A 24,995-nucleotide genomic window follows, 5' to 3' on the forward strand; every position below is an offset into this window, starting at 1 on the left:
ACTTTGGATACTGTTGGTGGGGGAAGAATTACCAGGGGAAATCCTCAGCGACCGGGTCTCTGGCACTAAGCCTGGCTCTGTGGCTCAGGAGGGAAGGGGGGAGAAAGGAGTACTGTGTTGATTGGAGTTTCAACAGTTAGGAAAGCAGACGGGAGATTCTGCAGAACAGACAGACAGACAGACATTCTTTATTGATCCCGAGGGAAATTGGGTGAAGTGAAAGAAGTGAAAGAGACTCTTGGATGATATGGTGCCTCCATGGTGCCAGGCTCAGGAACAACTCCAATCTCTGAAGACTTCTCAATGTACAGGAAAAACAGAAGGATAACTAGAGTGAGGGTAGGACCAATCAGGGTAGAAGAGTAAATGTGTCAATAGCTGAAGGAGATGAGGAGGTCCTTAATGAGTACTTTGCTTCAGTCTTCAACAGTAAGAAGCATCTTGACGTTTATGAGGGCAGTGTAAAACAGACTGATATGCCAGAAAATGTCAATGTTAAAAGAAAGGATGTGCTGGAACATTTGTAAAATATTACGATAGATAACTCTCTGGGATTGGATGGGATATACCCCAAGTTACTATGGGAAGTGAAGGAAGCAATAGTTGTGCCTTTGGTGGTGATCTTTGGGCCTTCACTGGCCAGAAGGTTGAAGGGTAGCAAGCATTATGACTTTGAATAAGAAATGGAGTATGAATAACCCTGGGTATTATAAACCAGTGAGTCTTATTTCAGTGGTTTGCAAATTATTGAAGAAGATCCTTAAAGACAGGACTCACAAGGATTAGGAGAAGCATCATCTGATTTGGGATAGTCAACATGGCTCTGGGAAGGGGCACGTTATGCCTCAGAGCCTAATTAAGTTCTTCAATGTTGTCATGAAGCAATAGATATGGTGTATATGGACTTTTGTAAGGTTTCTCCATGGTAGGCTCAGTTAAAAGTTAGGAAGCATGGAATGCAGGGAAACTGGTCGTGTGGATACAGAGTTGAAATAGAGGGCAGTTATGGGCAGGGTGTATTTGCTTAGAGATCGGTGACCAGTAGTGTTCTGCAGGGATCTGTTCTGGGACCCCTAAACTTTGTGATTATTATAAATTACTTGAATGCAAAAGTGAAAGAGCGGGTTAGTAAGTTTGAAGATGACACAAAAGAGATAGCCAATGTTCGCTGTTTAAAAGTAAAGCTCTAAACAGAAACCAGGCTGGTGAGTCTGACATCAGTTGTGGGAAACTTATTGGAAGGTGTTATAAATATGAGTATTTGGATTGACTAAGGATAGTCAGCATGGCTCCGTGCATGGTAGGTCATGTCTAACCAATCTTATACACAGAGTTTCTCGAGGAAGTTACCAAGAATGTGGATGAAGGAAAAGTAGTGGATGGTGTCTATATGGACTTTAGTGAGGCATATGACAAGGTCCCACATGGAGGTTGGTCACTCGGCACTCAAGATGAAGTAGTAAGTTGGATCAGACATTGAATTTGTGGAAGAGCTCATAGACTGGGCTGCCCGCCTGAATAGAGAACTGTGACTGGTAGTGTGCTGTAGGAATCGGTGCTGGGTCCTTTGTTGTTTGTCATCTATAACAATGATCTGGTCAATAATGTAGTTAACTGGATCAGCAATTTTGCCAATGACACCAAGACTAGGGGTGTGAGGGACAGTGATGGACAGGCTATCATGGTTTGCAGAGGGATCTGCCTCAGCTGAAAAAATGGTCTGAAAAATGGCAGATGGAAATTAATGTAGAGAAGTGCAAGGTGTTGCACTTCAGTAGGACAAACCATGGTAAGTCTTACACAGCAAATGGTAGGACACTGAGGAGTGTGGTAGAACAAAGGGATCTGGGAATACAGTACATAATTAATTGAAAGTGGCATCATAGGTAGAAAGGGTCGTAAAGAAAACTTTTGGCACATTGGCCTTCATAAATCAATGCATTGAGTACTGGAGATGAGATGTTATGTTGAAGTTGTATAAGACATCGGTGAGGCCTAATTTGGATATTGTGTGCAGTTTTGGTCACCGACCTACAGGAAAGATGTAAATAAGGTTGAAAGAGTGCAGAGAAAATCTACAACAATGTTGCTGGACCTGATTTTAAGGAAAGATTCAGTAAGTTAGGAATGTATTCTTTAGAAAAATTAAGATTGACAGGAGATTTCATAGAGGTATTCAAAATCATGAGGGGTACAGATAGGGTAAATGCAAGTAGGCTTTTTCCACTGAGGTTGGGTGGGACTTCAACTGGAGGTCATGGGTTAAGGGTGAAAGGTGAGAAGTTTAAGGAGAACATGAGAGGAAACCTCTTCACTCAGAGGGTCATGAGAGTGTGGAATGAGCTGTCAGCACAAGTGGAGCATATGAACTCAATTTTAAAATTTAAGAGAAGTTTGGATTGGTACATGGATAGAAGAGATTTGGAGGGCTATTGGCCCAGTACAGGTCAATAGGAGAAGGCAGTTTAAATGGTTTCAGCATGGACTAAAAGGGCCTGTGTCTGTGCTGTACTACTCAATGACTCTATAACAAAGGTTAGTGAAATGTTAGAAGGCTGTTGTAGGTCACAAGGGTCATTGACAGAATGCAAAGCTGGGCTGAGAAGTGGCAGATGCAGTTCAACCTGGAAAAGTGTGAAATAATTCACTTTGGAAGGTTGAATTTGAAAGCAGAATGCAAAGTTAATGGCAGGATTCTGCGGTTCATGTCCATAGATCACTCCAATTTGCAGCACAAGTTAACAGGGTTTTTAATAAGCATGTTGTGTGTTGGTCTTCATTAGTTGGGCAATTGAGTTCAAGAGTCACAAGGTAATGTTGCAGCTCAATGGAACTCTGGATAAATCACATTTGTAATATTTTATCAGTCCTGATTGTCTCACTATAGAAAGGATTTGGAAGCTTTCGAGAGGAGATTTACTAGGATGCTGTCTTAATAAGAGAGCATGTCTTATACAGACAGATTAAGTGAGCTAAGGCTTCCCTCTTTGGAGAGAAGGAGGATAAGTGGTGACTTGATGTACAGGTACAAGGTTATCAGAGGCATAGATTGGGTGATTAGCCGGAGACTTTTTCCCATGACGGAAATGGCTAATATGAGAGTGCATAAATTTAAGGTGATTGGAGGTAATTGTAGAGTAGATGTCAGTAGTAAGGTTTTTACACAGAGAATAGTGGATGTATGGAACACCCTGGCAGGACTGGCAGAGGAGGCAGATACATTAGGGATGTTTAAAGCACATGGTTGACAGAAAAATGGAAGGCTCTGCAGGAGAGTAGGGTTAGATTGATCTTAGAGTAGGTCAAAGAGTCGGCACCTTATCATGGGCTGAAGGACCTGTACTGTGCTGTAATGTTCAAGTTTCTATGTTCTTTGTAATATGCAAACAAATACAACCTGCGGGTTTGTTGTCTGTGCTCATTCTCTTAGTTACATTCTAAATAAACCATTATGCTGAGGTAAAGTACATCTTTCAAGGGATTACTTGAAACCTTATACACCTGCTCGTGTGTCTGGAAGAACCATTTGCAAAGTCATAGCTATAACTTTTCCGCAACAACAGGGAAATAATAGTCAATGGGAAAGTTTGTTGAAAGAGCAAAAAGATTAGAAGTGAAGTAAATGAGCTTCACAACATCAGGTACTGCATTCTAATTCAGCAAACCCATGAAGAAACTAGAATTGTTACTCTGATGGACATTCAGATTGCAGCTTGTTAGGGACTACCAAGGAGTTATTGGATTATGTGAATACATCAGATTTTAAATCAAATGAGGAACTAGTCTTCAGGAAATAAACCTTTTCATAATTTAGCCTCTAATAATACTTGTGAAGCCAATCATTGGGTCTGAGACATTTAGATTTTATCCCATTGAACCTGTGCAGGGACACAACAGACGAATGTTTAAGGTAATTGGTGATCATTGAAAGCCTCAGAATGAGATTAGGGACAACCTTCTGCAATAACATATTGCTCAATGTGCCGTTCAGGACAGATCTAGTTTGCTAATTAACCCTCTGCCTAGTTATACAGTGTATTGTATATTCATGGCACTATCCCTCAATACACTGACACCCTCATAAATTTTCTCTACTCTTTCAAAGCAATTCACATCTTTCCTGTAGGTAGGTGACCAAAACTGCGCACGATATTCCAAATTAGTCCTCACCAGTATCTTATAAAACTTCAACATAACATCCCATCATATTTTTCTTTGTGAATTTATTAACCTGAGACGGCACTTTCAAACAATTATAGACCTGTAATTCCAGATAACTTTGTTCTACCACACTCTTCAACTCTGGTTGGTCTGACCAAAGTGCAACACTTCGCACTTGTCTGCATTAAATTCCATCTGTTTTTTCAGTCCATTCTTCCAGCTGATCCACATCCTGCTGCAAGCCGTGATAGTCTTCCTCGTTCACACCACCAAATTTGCTGTCATCCAAAAATTGGCTAATCCAGTTAACCACATTATCATCCAAATCACTGATATAGATGATGGACAACAATTGACCCAGCACACTACTAGTCACTGCCTCCAGACCATCTACTACCACTCTATGGGCTCTTCCACAAAGTCAATGTCTAATCCAATTTACTACTTCATCTTGAATGCTGAGCGACTAAACCTTCTTGAACAATCTCAAACAATCCCTGTCAAGTACCTTGCTAAGGTTAATGTATACAACATCCACAGAATTGAGTTGAATTGACTTTATTATTTACATCCTTCATATACATGAGTTAAATCTTTATGTTACCTCTCCATCTAAATGTGCAATATGCAAGTTATAGTAATTTATAATAAATAGTATGTACAACAGGACAGTAACAAGGTGGTTAAATATGAACAGTCAATATATCATAGAAATACAGCTGTGTCAGCTTGAATTAATCAGTTTGGTGGCCTGGTGGAAGAAGCTGTCCCAGAGCCTGTTGGTCCTGGTTTTTATGCTGCGGTACCATTTCCCAAATAGTAGCAGCCAGTCCCCAATGATCCTTTTTACCCACCTGTCTTTGTAAATGTCCTGAATAGTGGAAAGTTCACATCTACAGATGGGCTGGGTTGTCCACACCACTCTTTGCAGAGTCCTGCAATTGAAGGAAGTACAGTTCCCATACCAGGTAGCAATGCAGCCAATCAGGATGCTGCCTTACCTTCATCAACTTTCTTGGTATCTTCCTTGAAAAAATTCTTTAAAATTTGTTAGACATAAGCTACCCTGCATGAAGCTATGCTGACTACTTTTAATTAGTCCATGTCTATCCAGATACTCATATATCTTGTCCCTTAGAATACCTTCCAATAACTTTCTCTCTCTACTGATGTCAGGCTCACCAGCCTATTTATTTTAAGAGCCTTATACAGCAGAACAACATTGGCTATCTTCCAATTATCTGGTATCTCACCTCTTGTGAAGGATGTTTTAAATATCTCTGTAGGGCCCTGGCAATTGCTGCCCTTGCCTCTTGCAGGGTCCAGGGGAATACCTTATCAGGCCCTGGGGGTTTATTCACCCTATTATTTCCACGGCATAATTTACTTATTATTATTTAATCATTTATGGTTTTATATTGCTATATTTCTGCACTATTCTTGGTTGGTGCAACTGTAACGAAACCCAATTTCCCTCAGGATCAATAAAGTATGTCTGTCTGTCTGTAATTTGCTTCAAGACAGTGAACACCTCCTCCTCTGTAATCTGTATATGATCCATGAAGTTGATGCCACTTTGCCTCACTTGTACCAAGTAAATACAGATTCAAAAAAAATGCATTTAATTTCTCCCCATCTCTTTTAGCTCCATGTATGGATTCCCATTTGGACCAATTATGTTGTTTGCAATCCCTTTCGTCTTCATGTATCTGTAAGTTCCCTTAGGATTCTCCTTCACCTTGACTGCAAAGTCAAACTTCTAGCCTTGCAGCCTTCCTGATTTCTTTCTTAAGTGTTCTCTTTTTTAACTTATACTCCATAAGCACCTCACTTGTTCCTACCTGTCAATGCATTTCTTTTTTATCTTATCCAAGGACTCAATATATCTTGAAATCAAGGATCCCTAATCCTGTTATCATTACTTTTTCGTTCTGATAGGCACATACAAGCTTTGTATCTCAAAATTTCAAGTACACCTTTTCCAGAAAACAGTCTGTTCCAATCCACACTTGCCAGGACCTTTATAATATCATCAAAATTGGTCTTAGAATCTCAACCCACTTACCAGACCTATATTTTTGGACATTTACTTTGAAACTAATGGCATTATGATCACTAGATACAAAGTATTCCCCTACACAAACTTCCGTCACCTGCTCTGTCATGTTCCCTAATAGGAGGTGAGAGTGGGCTCCCTCGCCTTTCCTCCCTGACCCTCAATACAGGTGCCCCTCAGGGCTGTGTACTAAGTCCCAAAATTTACTCTCTGTGTACCCATAACTGTGTCGCCACCCACAGCTCTAATTTGTTAATTAAATTTGCTCAAAACACTACATTATTATATGGTTATATTGAGCTGCCATTCCTACACTTCCTGCAACCAGGTCTCACTAATGGCAACAATGTCATAATTGCAGGTGTTGATGCATGCCCTGAGCTCATCTGTCGTTCCTACAATAACCATATAACCATATAACAACTACAGCACGGAAACAGGCCATCTCGGCTCTTCTAGTCCATGCCGAACGCTTACTCTCACCTAGTCCCACTGACTCACACTCAGCCCATAACCCTCCATTCCTTTCCTGTACATATACCTATCCAATTTTACTTTAAATGACAATACTGAACCTGCCTCTACCACTTCTACTGGAAGCTCGTCCCACACAGCTACCACTCTCTGAGTAAAGAAATTCCCCCTTGTGTTACCCTTAAACTTTTGCCCCCTAACTTTCAACTCATGTCCTCTTGTTTGAATCTCAATGGAAAAAGCCTATCCACGTCAACTCAATCTATCCCCCTCATTATTTTAAATACCTCTATCAAGTCCCCCCTCAACCTTCTATGCTCCAAAGAATAAAAACCTAACTTGTTCAGCCTTTCCCTGTAATTTAGGTGCTGAAACCCAGGTAACATTCTAGTAAATCTTCTCTGTACTCTCTATTTTGTTGACATTTTCCTGTAATTCAGTGACCAGAACTGTACACAATACTCCAAATTCAGCCTTACCAATGGCTTGTACAATTTTAACATTACATCTCAACTCCTATACTCAATGCTCTGATTTATAAAGGCCAACATACCAAAAGCTTTCTTCACCACCCTATCCACATGAGATTCCACCTTCAGGGAACTATGCACCATTATTCCTAGATCATTCTGTTCTACTGCATTCTTCAATGCCTTGCCATTTACCATGATGATCCTATTTGGATCATCCCTATCAAAATGTAACACCTCACACTTATCAGCATTAAACTCCATCTGCCATCATTCAGCCCACTCTTCTAACTGGCCTAAATCTCTCTGCAAACTTTGAAAACCTACTTCATTATCCATGACACCACCTACTTACTTACTTACATATTTACTAATACAATTTACCACCTCATCATCCAGATCATTAATATTTATAACAAACAACATTGGACCCAGTACAGATCCCTGAGACACACCACTAGTCACTGGCCTCCAACCTGAGAAACAGTTATCCACCACTATTCTCTGGCATCTCCCATACAGCCACTGTTGAATCCATTTTACTACTTCAATATTAATACCTAACAATTAAACCTTCCTAACTAACCTTCCATGCGGAACATTGTCAAAGGCCTTACGGAAGTCCATATAGACAACATCCACAGCTTTACCCTCATCAACTTTCCTCATAACCTCTTCAAAAAATTCAATAAGATTTGTCAAACATGACCTTCCACGCACAAATCCATGTTGACTGTTCCTAATCAGATCCTGTCTATCCAGATAATTATATATACCATCTCTAAGAATACGTTCCATTAATTTACCCACCACTGACGTCAAACTGACCGGCCTATAATTGCTAGGTTTAGTCTTAGAACCCTTTTTAAACAATGGAACCACATGAGCAATACGCCAATCCTCTGGCACCATCGCTGTTTTTAATGACATTTGAAATATTTCTGTCAGAGCCCCTGCTATTTCTACACTAACTTCCCTCAAGGTCCTAGGGAATATCCTGTCAGGACCTAGAGATTTATCCACTTTTATATTCCTTAAAAGCCCCAGTACTTCCTCCTCTTTAATCGTCATAGTTTCCATAACTTCCCTACTTGTTTCCCTTACCTTACACAATTCAATATCCTTCTCCTTAGTGAATATCGAAGAAAATAAATTGTTCAAAATCTCCCCCATCTCTTTCGGCTCCTCATATAACTGTCCACTCTGATTCTCTAAGGGACCAATTTTACCCCTCACTATCTTTTTGCTATTAATATAACTGTAGAAACCCTTTGGATTTATTTTCACCTTACTTGCCAAAGCAACCTCATATCTTCTTTTAGCTTTTCTAATTTCTTTCTTCTTACATTCTTTATATTCCTCGAGCACCTCATTTACTCCATGCTGCCTATATTTATTGTAGATACCTCTCTTTTTCTGAACCAAGTTTCCAATATCCCTTGAAAACCATGGCTCTCTCAAACTTTTAACCTTTCCTTTCAACCTAACAGGAACATAAAGATTCTGTACCCTCAAAATTTCACCTTTAAATGACAGCCATTTCTCGATTACATCCTTCCCATAAAACAAATTGTCCCAATCCACTCCTTCTAAATCCTTTCACATCTCCTCAAAGTTAGCCTTTCTCCAATCAGAAATCTCAACCCTGCGTCCAGTCCTATCCTTCTCCATAATTATATTGAAACTAATGGCATTGTGATCACTGGACCCATCACCTACCTCCGTCACCTGATCCTATTTCATTTCCTAACAGAAAATCCAACACTGCCCCTTCTCTAGTCTGTACCTCTATGTATTGCTGCAAAAAAATATCCTGCACACATTTTACAAACTCCAAACCATCCAGCCTTTTTACAGAATGGGCTTCCCAGTCTATGTGTGGAAAATTAAAATCTCCCACAATCACAACCCTGTGCTTACTACAAAAATCTGCTACCTCCTTGCAAATTTGCTCCTCCAATTTTCACTCCCCATTAGGTGGTCTATAATACACCCCTATAAGTGTTACTACACCTTTCCCATTCCTCAATTCCACCCAAATAGTCTCCCTAGATGAGCCCTCTAATCTATCCTGCCAGAGAACCGCTGTAATATTTTCTCTGACAAGCAATGCAACACCTCCCCCTCTTGTCCCTCCGATTCTATCACACCTGAAGCAACAAAATCCAGGAATATTTAGTTGCCAATCACACCCCTCCTGCAACCATGTTTCACTAATAGCTACAACATCATATTTCCAGGTATCAATCCATGCTCTAAGCTCATCCACCTTTCTTACAATGCTCCTAGCATTAAAATAAATGCATTTAAGAAATTCTCCACCTCTTCCTCCCTGTTTATCTCTAACAGTACAAAGAACTTTACTGTCTTCTTTTTCTTCCTTCTCCCATACATCTGTTCCTACACTCTGGTTCCCCTCCTGCCTTATATCTCGTTTCAATCCACTGGAGCCTCTCTAGCAAACCTTCCTGCAAGAATATTTGTCCCCTCCAGTTCAAATGTAAACTGTCCCGCTGGAACAGGTCCCACCTTCCCTGGAAAACTGCCCAATTATCTATAAATCTGAAACCCTCCTTCCTGCACCACGTCTTCAGCCACGCATTGATCTGCACTATCTTACTATTTCTAAACCCACCTGCACATGGCACTGGTAGAAATCCTGAGATTGATATCCTGGAGGTCCTGTCCTTTAACTCGGCACCTAGCTCCCTAAACTCACCTTTCAGGATCTCCTCACTCTTCCTACCCACACCATTGGTCCCTACATGGACCATGACATCCAGCTGCTCACCTTCCCTCTTAAGAATACTGAGAACTCAATCCGAGATATCGCGGACCCTGGCACCAGGGAGGCAACAGACCATCCAGGATTCTCGATCTCTTCCACAGAACCTCTTATCTGTCCCCCTAACTATTGAATCCCCTATCACTACTGCTCTCCTCTTTTCCCTCCTTCCCATCTGAGCTGAGGATCCAGTCTCGGTGCCAGAGATGCAACCACTGCAACTTGTCCCTGGTAGGTCGTCCCCACCAAAACGGTATACTTATTATTGATGGGAATGGCCACAGAGGTGCACTGCTCATTCTGTCTAATCCCCTTCCCTCTCCTGACAGTCACCCAACTACCTGTCTCCTGACTCCTAGTGTTGACTATCTCCCTGAAACTCCTGTCTATTTCTGACTCTGCCTCCTGAATGATCCGAAGTTCATCCAGCTCCAGCTCCAGTTCCCTAACTCGGTTTGTCAGGAGCTGCAGCTGGATGCACCTTTTGCTGGTGTAATCATCAGGGACAACAGTGCTCGCCCTGACTTCCCACATACTGCAAACGGAGCACTCAGCTGCCCTAACTGCTGCCTCCATTACCTACTCCTAATCTAATTAGAATAATTAAAGGAGTTTACCCAGCCTTACTTTACCTGGAGTGAAGCTCGTACTCAGCCTCTGCTCACTTTTTAAATTCTCCCACTGCCTCACGGGCCGACTTTCACGCGCCTGCGCAGTCTAGCCTCTTTGCCCTGATCAGTTAAAAAAAACCGGCTACTTTCCAAGCTTCTTTTACCTCTTCCCTCTCCGCATCTTGCTGCGATTTAAATAACCGTTGAAAACTTCCTCTCCTTTTTAAACCTTTGGCGTGCTACGTCACACGCCTGCGCAGTCTAGCCTCTTTGCCGTGATCAGTTAAAAAAAAACAGCTTCTCTCTGAGCTTCTTTTACCTCTTCCCTCTCCGCCTCTTGCTGCGATTTCAATACAATACTTAGACCCTAATACATAAGAGCAGAAATAAATCATTCAGCATGTTGAGTCCACTCCACTATTTCATTATGGCTGATCCTGGATCCCATTCAACCCAATACATCTGTTTCCTCACCATACCCCTTGAGATCCTGACAAATCAAGAATCTATCAACTTCCACTTCGAATACACCCACAGATGTGGCCTCCATTGTGTTTGTTGGCAGAGCATTTCACAGATTCACCAGTCTTTGACTAAAAATGTTCCTCATTACTTCTGACCTAAAAGGTTGCCTCTCAGTTTTGAGGCTGTGCCCTCTAGTTCTGAATACCCCCACCAAAGGAAACAACCTCTCCTCATCCACCGTATCTAGTCCTTTCAACATTTAGTAGGTTTCAATGAGATCTCCATGCATTCAAAATTCCAGTGAGTCCAGGCCAAAACTCCCAAACGCTGCTAATATGTTAGCCACTGCATTACCAGAATCTTCCTTGTAAAGCTCTTCTGGATTCTGTCCAATGATAACACATCTGTTCTGAGATATGGGGCCCAAAACTGTTAACAATACTTCAAGTGTGGCTTGACCAGTGTCTTATAAAGCCTCAGCATTATCTCCATGTTTTTATATTCTAGTCCCCTTGAAATAAATGCCAACATTGCATTTGCCGTCTTTATCACAGACTCAACCTGTCAATCTGGGAGACTTGCACAAGAGCTCGTGATTCCCTTTGCACCTTTGATGTCTGAATTTTCTCCCCATTTAAAAATAGTCCACACTGTTGTTCTTTTTACCAAAACATATTATCATACATTTCCCAACGCTGTATTCCATTTGCCACTTTTTTGCCCATTCTTCCAATTTTTTAAGTGGTGCTGCAATCACATTGCTTCCTCAGCATTACTCACCCCTCCACCTAGCTTCATATCATCTGCAAACTTTGCCATTAAGCCATCAATTCCACTGCCTAAATTATAGGAAAACAATGTAAAAAGTAGCGATCCCATTACTGACTCCTGAGGAACACCACTAGTCACTGGGCGCCAACCAGAAAAGACCCCCTTTATTCCCACACGCTGCCTCCTGCTTGTCAGCCATTCCTCTATCCGTGCCAGTATATTGCCTGTAATGCTATGGAATTTTATCTTTTTAAGCAGACTCATGTGTGGCACCTTATCAAATGCCTTCTGAAAATCCAAGTCAGTGACATCCACTGCCTCTTTGTTCACCCTGCTTGAAACTTCCTTGAAGAACTCTGATTTGTTAGTCAAGATTTCCCTTAACAGAAACTATGCTGACTTTGACTTATTTTATCATTAGACTCCAAGTACCCTGAAACCTCATACTTAATAATGGACTCCAGCACTTTCCCAACCACTGAGGTTAGGCTAACTGGCCTATAACTTCCTCTCTTTTGCCTTCCTCCCTTCTTAAAGAGCGGAGTGACATTTGCAATCTTCCATCCCCTGGGACCATGAAAGGATCAAGTGATTCTTGAAAGATCATGACCAATGCATTAATTATCTCTTCAGCACCTCTTTCAGGACTCTGGGACGTAGTCCATCTGGTCCATATGACCTATAAGACCTATAAGACCTTTCAATTTGCCTAGTATTTTTTTTTGTAATAGCAATGGCACTCACTCTTGCTCCCTGACACTCACGAACCTCTGGCATACAGCTAGTGTCTTCCACCCTAAAGATTGAAGCAGAGTACTTAAGTTCATCTGCCATTTCATTATCCCCCATTACTACATCACCAGCATCAAGTGATCCAAATCAACTCTCACCTCCCTTTTATCCTTTATATAATGCACTGCCTGAGTCAGTGGTGGAGGCAGATACACTAGTGAAATTTAAGAGACTACTAGACAGGTATATGGAGGAATTTAAGGTGGAAGGTTATATGGGAGGCAGGGTTTGAGGGTCAGCACAACATTGTAGATCGAAGGGCCTGTACAGTGCTGTGTTGTTCTATATTCTATGTTCTATAACTCAAAAAACTTTCAGTTTCCTGCTTTATATTTTCAGCTAGTTTGCCCTCATATTTCACCTTTTCCCTTTTTATAGCTCTTTTAGTTACCTTTTGTTGGATTTTAAAAACTTCCCAATCATCCATCTTAACACTCACTCTTTCTCCTTAACTTCCCTTGTCAGCCACGGTTGCCTAGACCTGGTGTTTAAAAACTTTTTCTTTCATGGGACATATCCTGCTCCTTGTAAACGATTCCCAGAAGCTTCTGCCACCTCTGTTCTGCCAGTATCCCCCTCTGATTCACCTGGGCAAGCTCTTCTCTCATGCCTCTTCTAATTCCCTTTATTCCATTGCAATACTGATACACATGGCATGCTTCTCCCTCTCAAACTGCAGTATGAATTCAATCATATTACAATCACTGTTTCTTAAGGGATCCTTTACGTTAAGCTGACTAATGCCATCTGGTTTAGTGCACACACTCAATCTAAGATAGCCTTTTCCTGAATAGGCTCAAGCACAAGCTGCTCTAAAAAGCTATCTTGTAGGCATTCAACACATTCCCTCTCTTGCGATCTGACACCAATCTGATTTTCCCAATCCCTTGCATATTAAAAGACCCCTATTACAGTTGTGTCATTACCCTTATTACATGCCTTTTCCAGCTCCCTTTGCAACCCCACATCTTGGCTACTATTTGGAGGCTATATATGATTCTCATAATTTTTTTTTACCCTTGTAGTTTCTTAACTCCATCAATAAAGATTCGACATTCTCTGACCCTATGTAAGCTCTTTCGAAAGATGTAATTCCATCTGTTACCAACAGAGCCTCACCACTACCTGTGTCTTCTTGCCTGTCCTTTCGATACAAAGTGTTTCCTTTGATGTCAAACTTCCAACTATGACCTTCTTTCAACCATGACTCAGTAATGTCCACAACGTCAATCTCTAACTGCGCCACGAGCTCGTCCACCTTATTCCAAATGCTACCTGCATTTAAATACTGCACCTTCAGTCCTGAACCCTTCGCCCCTGTGAATTTTGCCTCTGTGATACCGTTTAACTCTTTGCTCTGTCTGCAGTTGAACCCAATCATTGGCTTGTCCTTCCTTACATTTGTATTACATACTACATCACCTACTTGTAAACCTGCTGGCTCATCCTCAGCTCTGAAATCCTGATTCCCATCCCCCAGCCATATTAGGTTAAACCACTCCCAATGGCTTTGGCAAGCCTGCCTGCAAGGATATTGGTCACCCTTGGATTCAAGTGCAACCCGTCCCTTTTGTACTTTTTGCATTGATGTATACACAGCTCAGGACACCAGTCGCACTATGTTCGGCCTTTTGATTCCTGGCTTTGACTGGGCTCATTATAGCTTCCACACTATCTAGTCTGGCTCTCCAGTTGACATCCCCCCAGCAAGTCTTCCAGCTAGGATATTAGTCCCCTTCCAGTTTGGGTGTAACCTGTCTCTTCTCTTCAGGTCCCACCTTCCCTGGTTGAGATCCTAATGACCCAAAAATGTTATGCCCTCCCTCCTACACCAATTCCTTAGCCATATGTTAAATGTATATCTTCCTATTTTTGGCCACGCTAGCCCATTGCATGGGTAGCAATCCTGAGATCAGAAGCCTGGAGGTCCTGCCCTTTAAATTCGCATCTAACTCTCTTAACACACTTTGCAGAACCTCGTCACTCTTCCTGCCGATGTCACTGCTACCTACATGGACCACCACCTCGCGCTCATCACCCTCCCAGTTAAGAATGCTGAAGACTGGATCCAAGATTCAGATTCAGTTTATTGTCATTTAGAAACCACAAATGCAATGCAGTTAAAAAATGAGACAACGTTCCCCCAGAATGATATCACAAAAGCGTATGACAAAACAGACTACACCAGAAAATCCACATAACGTTTGGCAATCCCCAATCCAGAGCCCGGAGAGGCTGCTGCGTATTAATATCACGTTACCATCTTAGCGCGTTCCCCGGAAAGGAGCTCCAAATCCACCAGACAAAACAAGACCAAAAAGTAAAGCTACAAGACTTGCACAAAACCACATAGTTACAACATATAGTTACAACAGTGCAAACAATAGCATAATTGATAAAAAAACAGACCATGGGCACAGTAAAAATAGTCCAAAGATGTTAAAAGACTATAAGTTCAAAAGAAATCACCACACAGTTTCCACAAGTCCCCAGGCTCCCGACAGACTCGTCATCCCACACCAGCGGCAGAAGGGAATACCCCCGCTATGGACTTCCACAGCACCGCCCGACTCAGCCTCGCAGACTCAGCAAACAATGAAAGCTCCGTCGAACCCAGCCTCGCAGACGCAGCACACACCGAAAGCGACCTGATCACAGCAGACTCCGAGTCTGTCGAACCTCCAAGCCGACGACCACCCCCTCCGGCACAGCTTCTCCGAGCACCATCCTCTGCCGAGCCTATTAAGACGCCCCCGCCAACAGCCATGGGCAACGCGACCCCAAGGACTGGGGGCCTGTTCTTCCCAGCAGAGTTCCAGACCTCACAGCAGCAGCAGCAACAAAGAAAATCTTCCTGGAGATTTCCAGATGTTCCTCCGTGCTCCCACGTCCGTTTTCGATCGATTATGATTGTGCACGGCACCCCACTTCACAAGTAACAGAACCTGGCACCTGGGAGGCAACATATCATGTGGGAATCCTGTTCTCTTCCACAGAACCTCCTCTCTGTTCTCCTAATGACTTTCCTGTCACCACAGGTTGCCTTTTCTCTGTTTCCCTTCTGAGTCACAGAGACAGACTCAGCACCAGATATTTGACCATAGTGACTTTCCACCGCTAGATCACCCCCTCCCCCAAACAGTATCCAAAGTGGTATGGCCACAGGACATCAATAATTAGGGACCCTCACTATCTGTCGACATGCGCTCTTCACATACAGAGAGAAGGTACAGAAGCCTGAAGACCCATACTTGTTTTTTTAAGAACAGCCTTTTCCCCTCTGCCATCAGATTTTGGAACAAAGTTAATTGCATTTTACAATAAAAATTTATTTTATAACTTGTAGTAATTTTTAAGTCTTCCATTGAATTGTTGCCACAAAATAACAAATTTCATGACAGATGTCACTGATTATGATTCTCAGAACCATGTGATCATTTGTACAAGGCATCCACCTCCCCACACCCCCTCACCCATCCTATTGTATCTGAGCACATATTATGGTATGTAGAAATGTACAGAGATGTACAGCTTGAATAAGTTAGTAATAATCACTCGACTCTGTTTTGTGCTGGAATGCATGAGCACTAAGCATAAAACTTGTGTCTAAAATAAACTGCTGTAGGAACTCAGTGGGTGAAGCAGTATCTGTTAAAACCTTAGCATTGCCAGAATGGAATTTACAATCGTATCTCATAACATTGGCTACAATTTTTACAGTAGTTCCATTATTACATGAAATATATATTATCTTCACAGAAACGCTGACTGATGCAAAGTAACAGCTAGAACTGAAAATACATTCATACAATACTTAAATCTAATAAGCTATCAGAAGGTGCATCACAAGACCTGATAAAAATATTCCAAGCCACACACACAAGGGGATATTTGAATAAAGAAAAAGAACGCTGGAAATGCTCAGTGGCTTGTTTGGGATAGTGATCGTAGTCACCCCGGGCCGCAGGAGACAAGAGAGGGAAGGGGGATCATCAGATAGTGGAGCGCACCCCTGTGGCCATCTCCCTTAACAATAAGAGAGTGTTGTTGCTTCCCCTGAGACTCTGACACTGAGTGTGGCCCTGTGGCTCAGAAGGGTAGGGAACAGAAGAGGGTGGCAGCAGTAATAGGAGACTCTTTAATAAAGGGGACAGATAGGCGACTCTGTGGCACGAAAAAGAAACACAGATGGTAATTTGTCTCCTAGGTGCCAGGGTTCATGTTGTTTCTGAACGTGTCCACAATATCTTGAAATGGGAGGCTGTGCAGCCAGAGGTTGTGGTACATATTGATACCGACGACATAGGTAGAAAAAGGGAGGATAATAGACAATAGACTGTAGGTATAGGAGAAGGCCATTTGGCCCTTCTAGCCAGCATTCATTGTGATCATGGCTGATCATACACAATCAGTACCCTGTTCCTGCCCTCTCCCCATATCCCTTGACCCCGCTAGCTATAAGAGCTCTATCTAACTCTCTCTTAAATGCATCCAGAGACTTGGCCTCCACTGCCTTCTGGGACAGAGCATTCCACATATCCACCACTCTCTGGGTGAAAAAGTTTTTCCACGTCTCTGTTCTAAATGGCCTACCCCTTATTCTTAAACTGTGGCCTCTAGTTCTGGACTCACCCATCAGCGGGAACATGCTTCCTGCCTCCAGTGTGTCCAATATCTTAATAATCTTATATGTTTCAATCAGATCCCCTCTCATCCTTCTAAATTCCAGTGTATACAAGCCCAGTCGCTCCAATCTTTCAACATATGACAGTCCCGCCACCCCGGGAGTTAACCTTGTGAACCTACACTGCAATCCCTCAATAGCAAGAATGTCCTTCCTCAAATTTGGAGACCAAAACTGCACACAATTCTCCAGATAGGGTCTCACCAGGGCCCTGTACAGCTGCAGAAGGACCTCTTTACTCCTATACTCAATTCCTCTTATTATAAAAGCCAGCATTCTTCACTGCCTGCTGTACCTGCATGGTTGCTTTCATTGACTAATGTACAAGAACACCTAGATCTCATTGTACTTCACCTTTTCCTAACTTGACTCCATTTAGATAGTAATCTGCCTTCCTGTTCATGCCACCAAAGTGGATAACCTCACATTTATCCACATTAAACTGCATCTGCCATACATTTGCCTACTCACCCAACCAGTCCAAGTCACCCTGCATTCTCATAACATCCTCCTGACATTCCACACTGCCGCCCAGCTTTGTGTCAAAGGATGTCCTAACTGCAGAATACAGGGAGTTAGGAAGGAAGCTGAGAAGCAGGGCCAAAAGGGTAGTGATCTCAGGATTGCTGACTGTGCCACGCAACAGTGAGAATAGGAATAGGATGAGGTGGAGGATAAATGCATGGCTGAAGGATTGGAGCAGTGGGCAAGAATTCAGATTCCTGGATCAGTGGGACCTCTTCTGGGCAGGTGTGACCTGTACAAAAAGGTTGGGTTGCATGTGAATCCCAGAGGGACCAATAACCTGGTGGGGAGATTTGCTAAGGCTGTTGGGGAGAATTTAAACTGGATTTGCAGGCAGGGTGGGAACCAAAGTGAAGAGGCAGAGGATGGAGCAGTTGGCACACAAGTAGCGACAGCTTGTAGGGAGTTTGTGAGGAAGGATAGGTAGATGACAAAGATGCACTCAGCCTGGTGGTTTGAGATGTGTCTATTTTAATGCAAAGAGGATCATAAACAAGGCAGATAAACTTAGAGCATGGATCAATACATGGAACTATGATGTTGTGGCCATTACAGAGATGTCTCAGGGGCAGGATAAACTACTGAGTGTGCCAAGTTTTTAAATGCTTCAAAAAGGACAGCAAGGGAGGCAAAAGAGGTGGGGGCATGGCATTGCTAATCAGGGATAATGTCATGGCTGCAGAAAAAGAGGAAATCATGGAGGGATTGTCTACAGTGTGGGTGCAAATCAGAAATGGGAAGTGGGTAATAACTCTATTGGTATTTTCATAGACCCCCCCCCCCCAATAGTACAGGGACATCAAGGAGCTGTATGTAGATAAGTGTGCAGTATAACACAATATATAGATAAGCCAACTAGAGGAGAGGCTGTACTTCAAGGGTTCCCAACCTGGGGTGCCCACACCCCCAGGGGGTGTGAGATGAAATTTCAGGGGGTGTGACAAAGAGTGGCTTGTGTCCTTGAGTGACGAGTCACGAGTCATTGCTCAGCCAGCCGCCAGTGTGCCTTGAGAACCTTTGTCCCAAGCACACTCCAGTCTCCCACTGCCCGAGTCGAGAGAGACGTAAACTCACTCCAGTCTCCCACTGCCCGAGTCGAGAGAGATGTAAACTCACTCCAGTCTCCCACTGCCCGAGTCGAGAGAGATGTAAACTCACTCCAGTCTCCCGCTGCCCGAGTCAGCGTTGAGGAGTCTCATCAGTGTTACCTGGGAGTTACACCTCAGAGTTGAGGAGTCTCATCAATGTTAGCTAGAAGGTTACATCTCAAAGTTAAAAATCATCTCATAATGCCAAAATCTTTATACATCCCGAATCAACCATCGAGTAATGACTTTGCGTTAAAAGCAAACCTGCAGACAGTAGGTAAATTATTCAATTATAAAATTTTTAAAAGCCGCATTTTGATAAAAAGCAGCTGAAGTCATTCATTCGTATTTGTCTCAATGCAATAAAGAAGTTTTTGAATTTCAAAGGTTTTTTTCTCTTAAAAGGTTTTTTTCTTGAATCATTGATAATTTTGAATTGTGTTAGTTGAGGAGCTATCATGTTTAGCACTGAATCGTGTGATGAGAGTTCATATCTCCAGTAATCATCGAAAATAGGTGTGTAAATTCAGTAGAGAGTAGCCGAATAAGTTGCATCGCGTCCCCTTAGCATTTCCACCTGACGATTTATCTTGGTGTAACCGCAGATATCATATAATATTCGAAAGCGTATTTCTTGCGATACTTTGCTGCAGGAGTGTCTGGTTGAGTAAAGCGGTCATCCCTGACTTAGTCAGATAGTTTTTCTCATATTAGCTCATATTTTTCTCTTTACCCTTAACCCTTCATCATGTCAAAAAGGAAATGGAATGATGACTATGCGTGCTTCGGTTTCACTTGCACAACAGGAAATGATGGCTTGCAAAAACCCCAGTGCATTCTTTGTAGAGTTGTGTTTTCCAACTCAAATCTGAAGCCACCCAAGCTTCAAGAGCACTTTAAGAACAAGCATGGCGGAGCTGATGTTGAAGGACATGATGTTGGGTCATTGAAAATCAAAAGAGCTCATTTTGATTCACAAGGAACTCGTCCAAAATTAGGTTTTGTTTCTGTTGAAAAACCACTACTTCTTGCTTCATACCAAGTGGTGTATAAAGTGGCCAAATCCAAGAAGCCCCATACAATTGCAGAAGATCTTATCAAGCTGTATGCACTGGAAATGGCAACAATTGTCCTGGGGAAAGAAGCAAGAAAATAATTTGAACTGGTGCCCCTATCAAATAGCATGATTTAGATATCAAAGTCATTGCTTCTGTGTGCACTGACGAGGCACCTGCAATGCTTGGAAATAAATCTGGCTTTTCTGCATTGATGAAAAAGGAGATTCCAGACTTGCAAGTTACCCATTGTTTTCTTCATCAGCATGCTTTGGCATCAAAAACATTGCCTCCAAATTTGAAGAAAATCCTTGATTGTGAAGATCATCAACTTGATCAGGGGGTGTGCTTTGAACCATCGCATCTTCAAATCATTTTGAGGATCTGGGAAGTGAGCATTCGGATTTGCTTTTCCACACAGAAGTCAGTTGGTTGTCACGAGGACAAGCTTTAACCCACTTCTTTGAACTGCAGGAAAGAAATCAATGTTTTTCTGAAGGAGCATGAATGTGATCTGTTTGGAGCAATGGAATCACAGGAATTTGCCCAAATGCTGGCTTATTTTCATTTGTATGAATGACCTGAGTATTTCTCTTCAAGGAAAAGGGATAAACATATTAAAGGATTGTGAAAAGTTGAATGCCTTCAAAGAAGTTACGTCTTTGGCGTCGAAGTATGGAAAGAGGCAGTCTCTCAAATTTTCCTTCACTGGAAGAGATGGTTGATAATACTGGATCTATAACTCCTGCTGTGAAGAAACTGTGGCTCATTTGGAAATGCTGTCAGAATCGTTTGATGGATATTTTGCTGCTGGAGACCTGAAGAATGGACCTACGATTTGGAGAAAATGTCAGATGATGAAGAGCTGAAGCAAGATCTTATTGATTTGCGGACAAATCGAGCTCTTGAAGTGCAATTTGAAAGCAAGACTTTGGAGGAGTTTTGCTGTGCAGCACTGGATATGTTCCCAAGACTTGGTGGAAAAGCACTCCGTGTCCTCATTCCATTTGCAACAACATACTTGTGTGAATCTGGATTCAGTTCTCTTTTGTTAATCAAGACAAAATTGAGGAATCGTCTGACTCCACAGGAAGACCTGCGGATTGCAGTCAGCAAGAAAGTTCCACGTTTTGACAAAATCATGAATGAGAAGCAGGAGCAAAGAAGTCATTGAATTTTATGTTCACAATTGGGATTGATTTTACTGTTCACAATTTTTTCTGAATAAATTAGAACCTAATTGCTCAATTTATATTTGCATTTTATGCACTGAGTTAAAAGTTTATTTTTAAGTTCAATTTGTGGTTCAAAAATTAGAAATTAGTCTTCTTCATCTTCAACCGTGATATTACTTTTGTAGGGGGTGCGAACATTAACCAAACATTTCCTAGGGGTGTGAGGCATAGAAGAGGTTGGGAACCACTGCTGTACTTGATCTGGTATTGGGAAATGAACCTGGTCAGGTGTCAGATCTCTCAATGGGAGAGCATTTTGGAGGTATTGATAAAAACACTATCTCTTTTACCATAGCACTGGAGAGGGATAAGAGCAGACAATTTGGGAAAACATTTAATTGGGGTGGGGGAAATATGATGTTATTAGGCAAAAACTTGGGAGCATAAATTGGGAGCAGATGTTCTCAGGGAAATGCATGGCAGAAATGTGGCATACGTTCAGAGAACATTTTCATGGCATTCTATGTAGGTATGTTGCATTAAGGCAGGGAAAGAATGGTAGGGTAAAATAACCATGGTGTACAAAGGATATGGAAAATCCAGTTAAGAAAAAAAGAAAAGCTTATGAAAGGTTCAAGAAACTAGGTACTGATAGAGTTCTAGAAAATTACAAGGTTATCAGAAAGGAGTTCAGGAATGAAATGAGGAGAGCTAGTAGGGGCCATGAGAGGGCCTTAGCAAGCGGGATTAAGGAAAACTTCAAGGCATTCTACAAGTATGTGAAGAGCAAGAGGATAAGCCGCGTGAAAATAGGACCAATAACATCATATTTCCCCCACCCCAATTAAATGTTTTCCCAATCAGGAGCAATAGTGGAAACATGTGCATGGAGTCAGAGGAGGTATCGGATGTACTTAATGAATACTTTACTTCAGTATTCAGAATCAGGTTTATTATCACCAGCATGTGTCATGAAATTTGTTAACTTAGCAGCAGCAGCAGTACAATACAATCCATAATAAGAAGAAAAAGAGAAAAAAATAAAATAATAATAATGATAATAAATAAGTAATTCAATTGCAGTATACATATATTGAATAGATTAAAAATCATGCAAAAACAGAAATAATATATATTTAAAAAGTGAGGAAGTGTTCACACATTCAATGTCTATTTAGGAATCGGATGGCAGAGGGGAAGAAGCTGTTCCTGAATTGCTGAGTGTGTGCTTTCAGGCTTCTATACCTCCTACCTGATGGTAACAGTGAGAAAAGGACATGCCCTGGGTACTGGAGGTCGTTAAAAATGGACGCTGCCTTTCTGAGACACCACTTCTTGAAGATGTCCTGGGTACTTTGTAGGCTAGTATTCAAGATGAAGCCGATTAAATTTACAACCCTCTGCAGCTTCTTTTTGTCCTGTGCAGTAGCACCATACCAGACAGTGATGCAGCCTGTCAGAATGCTCTCCATGGTACAACTATAGAAGTTCTTGAGTGTATTTGTTGATATTCACCAGGGAAAAGGACCTTGGCAATTTTGGGGATGACTTATAGTGGACTGGAATGCTTGAGCATATAGACACTAAGAAAGAGGATGTGCTGAAGATTTTGAAAATCATTAGGTTAGATAAGTCACCAGGACTTGATGAGATATTCCCCAGGCTACTGTGGAAAGTGAGATAGGAGATTGCTGAGCCTCTGGCAATGATCTTGTGAGAGGCCAAAGCAGTTCTTCATGAAGCAAACATATACATTAAAGGTGTCCTGGTGTGGAATGATTGAATCTGAGGGAAGTTGGTGAAAATGTTTTGAGAATAGAATTAGAATTGTAAGGGTTAGTATAAATGAAGGTTAGCACAGACTTGATGGGCCAAAGGGCCCATTTCCATGACTTGAATTCTTGAACGTCACATTATATTGAAAAGATATTTTTGCAAATTACGGATTGGAAGGAAATTGTAACCTCAGTGCAATAAATTCATCACCATGCTACCTTTCCTTCAGCCACCCTGTCTGTTGTCCCCATCAGTATCAATTTCCCTTTGTAACATGTCAGCCATGATGGAAAGGTGGAGTGGATTGAGTATCACAGTGCAGATCTCCTGGGATTTTTATGTACAACAGTCTCTGTTTACAGAGAATAGTGCGATAAGCAAAAAACAATCAATGGCCAGCAGTCCTGTTGGCAAAATTGAGAGAGATCAGAGGAGAATGGCCAGACTGGTTCAAGCTGACAGGAAGGTGACAGTAACTCAAAGAACCACGTGTTATAACAGTAGTGTGCAAAAGAGCATCTCTGAATGCACAACATGGCAAGTCTTGGATTAGATAGACTACTGCAGCAGAAGACCACAAACGTACACTCAGTCACTATTTAATTAGGTACAAGAGGTACCTAATAAATTGACAGTAGTTGCCTAACACCGTGTAGAACATAGAACAGTTCTGCACAACACAAGCTCTTTAGCCCGTGATGTTGTACTGACATTTTAGCCAACACCAAGATCAATCCAACCCTTCCCTTTATTTTTCTTTCATCCATGAATTTCTTAAATGTCCCTAATGAATTTACCACTACCAGCACAACTGGCATTCCATGGACCTACCACTCGCTGTGTAAAAAGCCTACTTCTGACATTCCCCTGTACTTTCCTCCAAACACCTTAAAGTTATGCCCCTCATCTATGCCTGGGAAAATGTCACTGGCTGTCCACTCAATCTATGTCTTTTATAAACTTGTACACTTCTATCAAGTTACCTCTTATCCTCTTTCACGCCAAAGAAAAAAGCCCTAGCTTGCTTAGCTTATCCTCATAAGAGATGCTCTCTAATTGAGGCAGCATCCTGGTAAATCTCCCTCTCCAAAGCTTCCACATCCTTCCTAAAATGAGGCAAACAGAACTAAACACAACATTCCAGTGTGGTGTAACAGTTTGAGAGTTGTAACATGGCTCTTGAACTCAACCCCCCGACTCGGTCCTCCAAAGGCCAACACATGATATATTTTCTTAATCACCCCATCAACTTACACTGCAACTTCGAAGGATCGATGGATGTGAATGCCAAGATCCCTCTTTTCCTCCACATTGCTAAGAATCCTGCCATTAACCATGTTCCCCACTTTCAAATTCGACCTTCCAAAGCGAATGACTTTGCACTTTTCCGGGTTGAACTCCATCTGCCACTCTGCATCCTGTAAATGTTGCTTCTCCAAATGCTCGCAAGTCCTGTCCATAAACAGCTGTAAATGAGATTTATGTTGTGTCTGTTGTCCTTGGGAAAGCTTGAAGCATTTACTACAGGTGCAAGTTGGGCAGTCACACCTGTTATGGACAAGACCTGTGCTCAACATTTTAGGAACAGCTTCTTCCCCTACACCATCAGATTTCTGAATGGTTCATGAACCTATGAACACTACCTCACTGGTCCACTTTTGCATTACTTATTTATTTTATTGTAACTTGCCGCAATCTTTAATCCTTACACTTTGCTATTGTCACAAAACATCACATTTCATCACCTTCATCACCTTCGATAATAAGCCAGATTCTGATTCTAATAAAGAGTCGTGATAAACGGTCTCCAGCATTTTACATGTTTTATTCTGTTTCTGAGACAGTCATCTGTGTACAGCATGATCCCACAGGCACAAGTGAGATCTGTGACAGCGACACTGTTCAGAGCCAAGAGCCCTGCACTTAGCTGGGGTTAAAGAGTGCCCCTCCAAAACTGCACTCCTTAATGTGCTGCCCCACATGTGTGCTGTCTTTATTTGTTTATTTATTTATTTATTTATTTGCCTATCTATTTATCTATATGTCTGTTTGTTTATTTAGGGATCAGCTCAAAACAAGCCCTTCCAGCCCAAAGAGCCACACTGTC

General features: G+C 41.9%; 1 protein-coding gene across 1 annotated transcript in view; it reads right to left on the reverse strand.

The window, feature by feature from the left end:
• The window catches only part of LOC132381896 (chymotrypsin-like elastase family member 3A), a 72,952-nt gene extending 48,804 nt beyond the window's left edge, over positions 1–24,148 (reverse strand). Inside the window, exon 1 of the mRNA XM_059951607.1 lies at positions 24,143–24,148. The gene's annotated coding sequence lies outside the window, so the exon portion shown is untranslated. The remainder of the gene's footprint in view (positions 1–24,142) is intronic.
• Positions 24,149–24,995: the final 847 nt, after the last annotated feature.

The sequence above is a fragment of the Hypanus sabinus genome, chromosome 27 (assembly GCF_030144855.1).
Source record: "Hypanus sabinus isolate sHypSab1 chromosome 27, sHypSab1.hap1, whole genome shotgun sequence".
In the NCBI taxonomy this organism is placed as follows: domain Eukaryota; kingdom Metazoa; phylum Chordata; class Chondrichthyes; order Myliobatiformes; family Dasyatidae; genus Hypanus; species Hypanus sabinus.